Below are 10,072 nucleotides of genomic sequence, written 5' to 3' on the forward strand. Positions count from 1 at the left end.
ACACACTTCCCTGACCTCCAAAAGCTGACTGCTTAATCAGGTAGGTTTGGAAATAGGTGCATGTTAAATGGATACTAGATACAGTCGTTTTTTTCAAGGCAGTTTGCAATTGATTATGATTGATTGTCAATTGCCTGATAAAATGTGTCTTTCAGGGACTGAGCTCACTGTAGGCTGGTGCGATCAGGGAGGCTCTGTGGGAAAGGTTAGACTTGAGCTGGGTTTTGAAGGGTGGGAAGGGCTTGGGGAAGTCAGAATGGAAGAAAAAGTCAGAAAAGCATAGAAATATTCAAAGGGCAGTGAATGAGCACTGGTGGAACTCAAAGAATGTCATACCTAAAGGGTGAACTTTGGGCTCATTCCAGTGAAGGTTGGGAACAAGGCAAGGACACTGGCTGTCAATGCCATGCTTGCTTGACATACTGGAGTTCCTGGCCAAGAAAATAAATATATGCAATTAATGTAGAAGAGAAAGGACTGGTATTATCTGTAGACAGTGGGATCAGGTGCATAGAAAGCTCAACAAAAATCAACCAAAAAATTCTAGAAATGATAGGATATATTGAGCAGTGCTGCTAGTCACAAGATCAACTTACAAAAATTAAAAGTGTGTTTCTATATCAGTGTCACCAATAAGAAAGTAAATAGAAAAATGAAGATACCATTCCTAAGAGTGATAAAAACAGCTCAGTAGTTGCCATGTAACAATAAACAATCACACAATCTTTGCGGAAGAGAAGGTTAGACTCTGTTATAAAAAATACAAGAAGATCTAAGTAGAATTGTATCATATTCAGAAATAATCTGACCTAATATTCTAAAGATATCAATTCCCTCTAAATTAATTTTAAGTATAATGCAATACAATTCCAGCTGAATTTCTTTTGAGGGGCTTGATAAAATCAATCTAATTTTTATGCAAAAAAAATGAAGTCCATTTACAGTAAAGTTGGTTATGAAAAAAGGAAAGCAAAGAGAATATCTGAGGATAGAGAGTCACAGTAATTAAAAAGCCTAGTACCTGTGTAGGAGCAGGTAAATGGACCATTGGAACAGAAGAGAAAGCTCAAAACAGTCCCTTTTATGTAAGATAAACTTGGTATTTGATGATGGTGGCAACAAGAGTTATTTACTCAGCTGGTGAGATAAGTAAAAATAGATCCACTATATGGAAAGCATAGAGCTGGCATCCAGTTTGTAGCATATGCCATGGGAGACCTTGATGAATGCAAGGTCTGGACATGAAACATGCAAGTATAAAACAAACAGAAGATATAAAAGAAAATCCTTGTAACTTAGCAGTGGGAAAAGACTTCTTAAGCAAACTTTAAACTTCAAAATCACACACAAAAAAGAAAAAATAAAAACAACAGGAAAAAAATAGATTGACATAATCACATAAAAATTAAGAATTCTACTTCAACAAAAGACTATAGAGAAAAAGTGAAGAGCCTAGGAAAAGCTTAATATCTGCAATATATAAGGAGTCCTACAAAACAACAAGTGAAGGATAGGAAACCCAGTGGAAAGCTAGCTGGAGTCTGCACAGACAGTCCCTCAAAGGGAAAGACCAAATGGCTTTGAGGATGCTCTTGCCTGTCCTTAGAGGTTATAGACCAGAACCATAAGATATCCTTCTACCATCAGAATGGCAAGGGTTAAAAAGCAGGTACTACCAATAATGAGTGGAGAGTTGGGAGTATGGGGACCCTTGGGCACTGGGGGTGGAATAAGAGCTGGTGCAGGCATTCTGGATAGCAGGGTAGCATTGTGCAGTGTATTTAGGCATGTGTAAACCCTAGGACTCAGCAACCCCACTTCTGAGGGAAGTCCAACCCCACATCTGAGAGCAGTCCCTCTGCCAGCACCAGACAATTCATGCTGGCATTGTTTGTTTCAGAAGGAAGTGGGAGGCATCCTAGATGACATAAAAGGTGATAAAAGTGTATTATGGAAGTTAGAAGCAACAGAACTGATGCACTTACAGACAACACAGTGTTGAGTTAAACAATGTCAAAACCATACCATTTATGTAAATAAAATATGCACTGTCCAAAAGCACTGCTACTTACTTTATACTGTGTGTGTGTATGCTTAGTTGCTTAGTCGTGTCCAACTCTTTGCGACCCCATGGATTGTAGCCCACCAGGCTCCTCTGTCCATGGGATTCTCCAGGCAAGAATACTGGAGAGGGTAGCCATTCCCTTCTCCGGGGGATCTTCCCAATTCAAGGAGCAAACCTGAGTCTCCGGCATTGCAGGCAGATTCTTTATCATCTGAGCCACCACGGAAGCCCTACTTTACACGAATAAGCCTATAATACTTTATACTATTTGGAGACATCATCACATGCATTACAGTGGGTGCCTTTGGTGAGGAGAGTGGGAGGAGGGATTAGAAATGAGGGGGAACAGATGAATAAAAGAGGGAAGAGCCTTCTATGGGCTGGTGAAGTCACTGTGGCAAGAACTGGTAAGTGTGATGGACTCAACTCTGGCCAAGAAGTCTAAAAGAGAAACCAGAAATGAAACAAAGAAAATGGGAAAGACCTAGGAGATGAGAAAGAGAGCTTCCTTGGGGGCCAACCTGAGCTGGGCTGAGGAGCCTTCAGACATCTTCTGCTGAGCCTTTGGTGCCTGGGTAGATGTGTCTTGGAAGCAGATTTTTAAGGAGATGAAATTGACAAGGCATAGGAAGCGACTTAGCAGCAGCAGCAGCAGAAAGGACCAGAGGAAGGAGGCCTCGTATACAAGATCTGTTAGAAAGTTAACACGTGGGGGTGATGACTGTGGGCTGTCCAAGGAGGTTCCCCATGAGGTACTGATCACTCGGAGGGAAGCTTCTGGGAGAGTGAAAAAATCCAGGCTGGGAAGAGTCAGGGAAGTTGCACTTTGTGTCCATCAACCTTTGAAGGCTTCATGGAGAAAAATGGCTTTTCCCCAATCATGGCATTGGGTGCCTTTGGTAGCCAGATTAGGATGCCCTCTAGTGGGGAAGCATGGCAATGCTGGCAGTCCAGGAGCATCTTCTCTAAGGCACCTCTGGTCCCGGAGTGGGACTCATGAACCTCTGCCGGCTGGCTGAACCCCAGAGCTCAGAGCTTTGATCTGTGAAATGGATTGCACATCAGGCTAGTATGATGCAGCTGGACGAGAGCCTGGAACTATATAAGAAAGGGCTAGTTTTAAGTGTTTCTGGGCCAATTTTTTTTTTTTTTTTTTTTTTCCTGTTTGGCTCCTGAAATTTCTCCTCTGGCAGGCCTCCTGAGCTGTTGGAGTTGGGGAACTCCGGAGGACACTGAGACCCACCACATCCTCCTGGCAGCTAGCTGCCTCCCTGTCTCATGACCAGCTTGGGCAGCCCTGGAAGCGACCCCCTAAGTGGAACCTGAAGCTGAGTCCCCTGTCACTGCAGCCCCTTGGGTGTCCTCACCTCTTTGGGAACCAAAGCATCAGCCGTGTCCCCTAGCAGCCTGACAGCATCTGTGGGTACAGCTGCCTCTCATGTCCCCATCAACTTTCCCTCACCCCAACACAGACACCAAACCTCTTCTTCTTCAGGACTCCTCAGTTGCCCTTGACCCCCATGGGCTGCTGTCTTGGCCACCACTATCCTCCAGAAGCAGTGAGGGGGCTGAGACTGGGCACTCTTCCTCCTGTGTGATCTGAGCAGCAGAGGGCAAGGATGTCCAGCTGCCACTTTGGGCACAGAGCATCCGTGGGTGCTGCCTGAGAATTTGGGAGCTCCTTGAGACAGAACGTGAGTGGACCCTGCTGATTACTGCCCAGACCACAGATTCATAAGCAAAACAAATGTTGGCTTTTAAAACTGCTATGTGTTAGACCCACAGACTTTGTGAACAAGTTAATGGTTGCTGGGGGTGGGGAGGATGGAGGAAGGGATAGGTAAGGAGTTTGGGATGGACACTGCTATATTTAAAATGGATAACCAACATGGACCTACTATATAGCATGTGAACTTTGCTCAGTGTTAAGTGGCAGCCTAGATGGGAGGGGAGTTTTGGGGAGAATGGATATAGGTATTAATATAAGTATGGCTGAATCCCTTTGCTGTTCAACTGAAACTATCACAACATTGCTTGTTAACTGGCTATACCTCAATACAAAATAAAAAATTTTTTAAAAAGCTATGTTTTGGGGTGATTTACTACACTGGCTGGATTCCGTAGTTTGCAACCACTCTTCATGATTAGAATCATCTCATTTCAGAATTTAAGACATTTGAAATTCATTTTAAGATTTCAGTTTTAAGCTCTGCTCTAACTTATTCTCTCACCCCACTTTTAACCACCTCCCCAGGGCCTGGCCAGTCTGCTTACAGCTATAAAGGCTTGGCTGGGTGGGGCAGGTCTCTCATAACACACCTCCACCTCCTTCTTTGAGGAGATTTTCAATGTTGCATCAAGGGGAGGCATTGTTGAGCAGACCTCGGCCAAGGTGACAGCTGGTAGGAGTGCAGGCTCCATGGTTGCCTACAGTTGAGTAGTAGTCCCACAGCTCGTTTGAAGGTTGATTCCTGTGAGGTCCCCCAATACTGATGCTACCTGAAAACATTTGGCCACACTTTGCCTTCCATGCTGCTGGGCACTGGCAAGACTGTGGCCCTTCCACTAAGCTTCCTCCCAGAACATCTCTGGGGCCTATAACCATGAGGAGTAATGGCCAGGTCCAATATGTAGCTCTCTTAGACCTTGGGGACTAACATCCTTTTGTCTGAGCTTTGGGACTTGGCTGCCATTCTGGGGTCTCAGGAAAAATCCCCTGGATCTCCATTCCTCCTGCAAAACCGTAATGGATAACATAGTTTTTTGTACATCTGAATCATAGCTTTTTAGCAGCTATTTCGCCCCAGAAATCAGAACAGCCTGTTTCTCCCTCTGGCATCAGATACAGGAGACTCAAAGCTGTTCCCCCAGGTCCCCTTCTGTTTTCCCCAGTGATATGATGTTCTTCTGATAACCCCACACCTCAGAAACCCTGCTCCTGCCTTCCACCTGCCTAGGACATGAGTGGGCCCCTGCCCTTCTTGTCCTGGTTCCAGCCTCTTATTCTGTGCCTGTCTGCCTGTCCTCTCCCCATTTCAGCACATCTCACTTAGCTTGAAAGTCTCTTAGAAACAGGGGTCTAATCTGCAGGCAGGAACCTTCCGCTGATCTGGAATTGTGAGGGGAGGAGGTGTTACACTTAGTAAAACTCTAAATACTTGAGGGTTGACCCAAAGCTTCTGCATGTATGGAAGGATTTCTGTCTGTTACATTAAAGTCTATCTAAGGTGATGTGAGGTTGACCCAGCCCAAGGCCAAGATGGAATTGGAAACGCCAGCCCCCTCCAGGCTGTGAGGCCAGGCCACCTCATTTCACTTCGGGCAGCAGGAGTGACTAGTGACTATATTCCTTGGTGATTAATCCAGCATCCAGCACCCACATGTCTCAGCCAGGCGAGAACTACAACACTGATCAGAGCCTGGGTCTCTGAATTCCTGTGTGGATGGCTATCCTACTGACTGATTTACACCCTCAATGGTGTTAAGTGATCAAGGAATCAGCTCTTACTATATTTGAGCCCTTGGTGATGTATGGGGTGGGGTTGAGGATACAATGAAACTGATCTCCCCTGGGTGTAGGCCATAGGGGTGTTATTTTTTGGTAAGGAATTTAAAAACCAATAGTAAAACTGACTAAAAATCAGTTTGTTCTTATTATCACCAAGCACAAGCAATTCTAAACAATGTCAGTGACAACATACTCTTCCCCACCAGAGTACACTGCTGCCAATCACCCTGCCCCCCACCCCCACCCCCACTGGCGTGATTATACACATTTCCCTTCGGCTCCAGAAGCTAACCTTCTTTACAATACAGGAATACAGGAATGCACCCAGTAATCCTGGAAGTTCTCTCTTCCCTGCCCTTAGGTCCTTCTGGGGCAAGAAGGCTCATCTCTGTGTCCTGTGACTTTGGCTGCAAGATTAACGAGATTAGGTCAGAATTTGTAATTGGGCCAAAGGTATCATATATCAGGGAGCAAGCCAGGCTCCACGAGAAACTCTGCCCAAGGGACGCTCCATGTGAGATGCTGATGAACTAGCCTAATCTTCTCTACCTTTGAGAGTAAACACGTGAGGCCCCCTGAGAGAAGGCGGCAGGGACCACTTCTGAGATGCCACCATGCCTGGGTCACCACTGGTCCTGAACAGTAGGAAGCCTTCTGCCCCGAGTCCCTGCACACCCCGGAGCGACTCGGTGCCACTGCTGAGATGCAGCCTGTCCCCCTCTAACGTCCTCCTAGGAAGCCACCATCACCTAGACCACCGGGACACACATCTTCCTTAAATCCTGCACAGGCACAACAGATACAAGGAATGAACCTAGACGGAAAGTTAACAGAAGGAGATAACTGTGAATTCACCAATTGTTAGGATGGAACTCAGGACTTCAAGGGCAGTTGACTTTATATGGAAGAAACAGCTTTAATGTAAAAGGAGGAAGTCACACTGTGCATAAGGCACTAAAAAACTCCTTAGAGTTAAGGAAGGATGTATTTCAGTGAAAAGGAAAGAGGAGAAGAAGCAAACTTGGATGGAACCAGCTATCTCATCAGATGGTGGAGATGATGCTTTAAAAACACAGATGGTAAGACTTGAATATTGTTGAGTGAAGAATTTCATGTGTTGGACACCTGCCAGGTGCGTGAACACAGATGCTAAGATCAGAGCGTCTGTGATTTTTGGGGTCCCTCCTCAACAGTTCTGTCTCCGGAGGGTAGAGGAAACCATAAGGCTTAGTTTTCTTGGTCCAGGAAGCCCTGGTTTGTATGTGAACAAAACTAGCAGGAAGAGATCTTGTCCCTTGCCAGTCCATGATAGCAATGGAAGGACACTCTTTTTTTTTTTTTTTTTAACACACTCATCATTTAACAAGGCTCCAGAAAAGTATATTAAATTTAATTGAATTTAAATGAATTTAATTATTGGTATGAATACATACTCAGAGCCCTAAGAAGGAATAGAAAATGAAATTCTGACAATGTTGTCACAAATAATTTTAATGAAGAGAGACAGAGCTAGGCATTCAAAGAAATCAGTGTCGCTGAAGAGAGAGGTATTTTAACTCAGATTTTTCCCTTGTTTTTATTTATTTTGTGCATGAGATCAGCTGTTTTTCCAAAAAAACACTTTTTATTTTGTATTGGGGTACAGCCAATTAACAAACAATATTGTGATCATTTCAGGTGAAACTCAGATTTTAAAAGATTAGCTTCACAAGGGTTTGAGGGCAGATCACATGATTTCAATTCCAAAGACAACAAAGTTGGTTTGCTCTTGATTCCCGCAAGCAATGCTTGGGACCAGAAGCAGCTCAGGTGCACACAAGCAAGGGATGGGACACAGCGAGAAGTAGGCCTGTTGGCTGGAGAAGAGAGTTCAGCATCTGTCTGTCTATCTATCTATCTGTCTGTCTATCTATCTCTCTATCTATCTATCATCTATCTATCTCTAAGTATTCATTACCTATCTATTTGTCTATCATCTATCCAGTGTACTTAGCACGGGCCCTGTGGAATGATGAACTCTAATGGATTCCCAACAAAACTGAGATCCCATGACTTCCCTAGAAAATGTTGAAGGCCATCCAGTCTGCCTCTGGCATGCTCTGTTGGGAACACGGGGGACCAGATAGGGTGGGTGACTTGTGCCACGCTATAGAGTCAGCAGAGCCCGGATGAGTGTTTGGGGCACTGATCTTGGCATTTTTCTCACTGCTTCACTGCTTTCCTTTGTTGTGGAGACAGGTTTGCATGCACATGAGCTCAGTCACCGCAGTCGTTTCCGACTCTTTGAGAACCTGTAGACTGTATCCCGCCTGGTTCCTCTGTCCTTGGGGTTCTCCAGGCAAGAATATAGGAGTGGGATGCCATACCCTCCTCCAGAGGATCTTCCTGATCGAGGAGTCAAATCCACGTCTCCTGCACGGTAGGCAGATTCTTTACTGCTGAGCCACTGGGGAAGCCCAGAGACAGGTTTACCCCACCCGAAAACACGGAGACCTCCTTGACTCTTCCCTTTCTCTCACATCCTGAATCCAACCTGTCAAGAAATCTGGTTGGCTCTTTCTTCAGATTCCATCCAAAGCTGGCCACTTGCACACCCTCCAGGGCTTCCTCCTTGGCACGAGGCTCTGCTATCTCCCAGGGTTCCCACTGACCCTTCCCCCTCCTTCCTCCATTGCCTCCCTCTGCAGTCTGTTTTCCAGGCTGCTGTCATGTCATGGAGGTCATCTAACACTTCAGCTCATGTCCATCCTCTGGCCAAAGCCCCCTGGCTCCACAATGCCCTCAATGGGAGCCCACCAGCTCCATGATTGGGGTGGAACCCTCCGCTCCCTGCATCTCCTAGACTTGCCCACACTCAGAACTTGCTCCTGCCCTTCAAACCACACTGGCCTCCTTGTCCCTGGAGGGCAGCAGCCAGGCCTATTTGCACCCTGAGCAGCTGCCCTGGCTCTTCCTCTGCCCTCGCAGCTCATCCCCTTACCTCCTCAAAACCTTGGCTCAAAGTCACCTTCCCAGTGCAGCCCACTCAGACCACCCTGCTACAAACGGCCCTATCTATCTCCCTGCTCTCCTGATTCCTCTTGTCTTGTACTGTTTATTCTTTCCATAAGACTTATCATCATCAGGGTAGTCACTCAGTCGTGTCCGACTCTTTGCTCATGTCCCTATGAACTGTACCCCACCAGGCTCCTCTGTTCATGGGATTTCCCAGGCAAGAATTCTGGATTGGGTTGCTATTCCCTTCTCCAGGGGATCTTCCCGACCCAGGGATTGAACCCGGGTCCCCCACATTGCAGACAGATTCTATACCATCTGAGCCACCAAGTTTATTGTCAGTCTCTTTCCAAGGAAAGTAAACTTAAAAAAAAATACATGTCATTGTGTGCTTTATTCACGGGTGTGTCCCAAGTTCAAAGAATGGTGACTGGCACTGGTGCTCAATAAATTCTTGTTGAATGTAAGGAACATACAGAGACCCGCATGAGACCCTTCCAGAGCATCCGTATTGTATTGCAGTTTCTATTTTGCTTCCCTTAATCAGCGAGTCCACGTGGAGGAGCAGCCTGGCCTTCTGGCCCAGGCAAGTCTCCTCCCGCCAGCTAGGGTTGGTGAGGGAGCTGTGCCAGCAAGCGGGGAGGGGAGGCAGTCTTGTGGCCACAAGAGCAAAAGACTGGAGTCAGTTGTTTCCATAGGAATTCAGTTTGTAGGGTCTCCTTATCCCATCACTCACTGGGTTCACCCTGGGGACTCTGCCCCTTTGCTCCTGGGGTACGAACTGCTCCCTCTGGACAGATCCCTGTGCTCCCCACCTAGAGTAGGACTCTGCTTCCTGCTGTGGGGTGTGTGTGTATGTGTGTGTGTGTGTGTGTGAGAGAGAGAGAGAGAGGTAGACAGAGAGAAGAGAGGACCCCCCCCCCAACCTTATTCTCCTTGTCCTGTTTCTCTTATGCCCCTTCCCCAAGCCTGCTTCCTGAAGACGGTGTTCTGGAAGGTTAGTCCTTGTTCTTGGCTTTGTACATAGAGATTCTTGTAATGAGTGTTTTACTCAAGACCCTGGCGAGCTGAGGGCTTTGGCATCACAGCAGTCAGGGCCGCCAACAGCACTTGATCCAAGAGGCAGGCACTTCCCCACTGGGCCCATTTTCCCCCTGTTCTTCTGGGAGGTGGCATCTTATGAGGCGGGGGTGGGAGGCCAGGGCTGAGGGCCTTGGTTTGTCAAGGGGCCTCAAGTACTGGGCAATTTCTCTGGGTGTCTGGCTTGCCCAGTGCCTCTGCCTGGCACCCCTGCCTCTGTTCTCTCTGCCAAATCTTACTGTCTTCCAGGACCTGCCTTGGCTCCCACCTCCTCTGTGATCCCCCAACGCCACCCCAGCCTACCATAAGTGAATGGCCCTCCTCAGAAGGCCAGGAGCACCCCCTTTGCCTGATCGGTCCTCTTTCCCTCTCTTGCCATTGATCTTCCCATGAGAACCAGGTTCCTCAAGGCAAACTGTATCTAC

Source organism: Cervus canadensis, chromosome 25, assembly GCF_019320065.1.
Source record: "Cervus canadensis isolate Bull #8, Minnesota chromosome 25, ASM1932006v1, whole genome shotgun sequence".
NCBI classification, from domain to species: domain Eukaryota; kingdom Metazoa; phylum Chordata; class Mammalia; order Artiodactyla; family Cervidae; genus Cervus; species Cervus canadensis.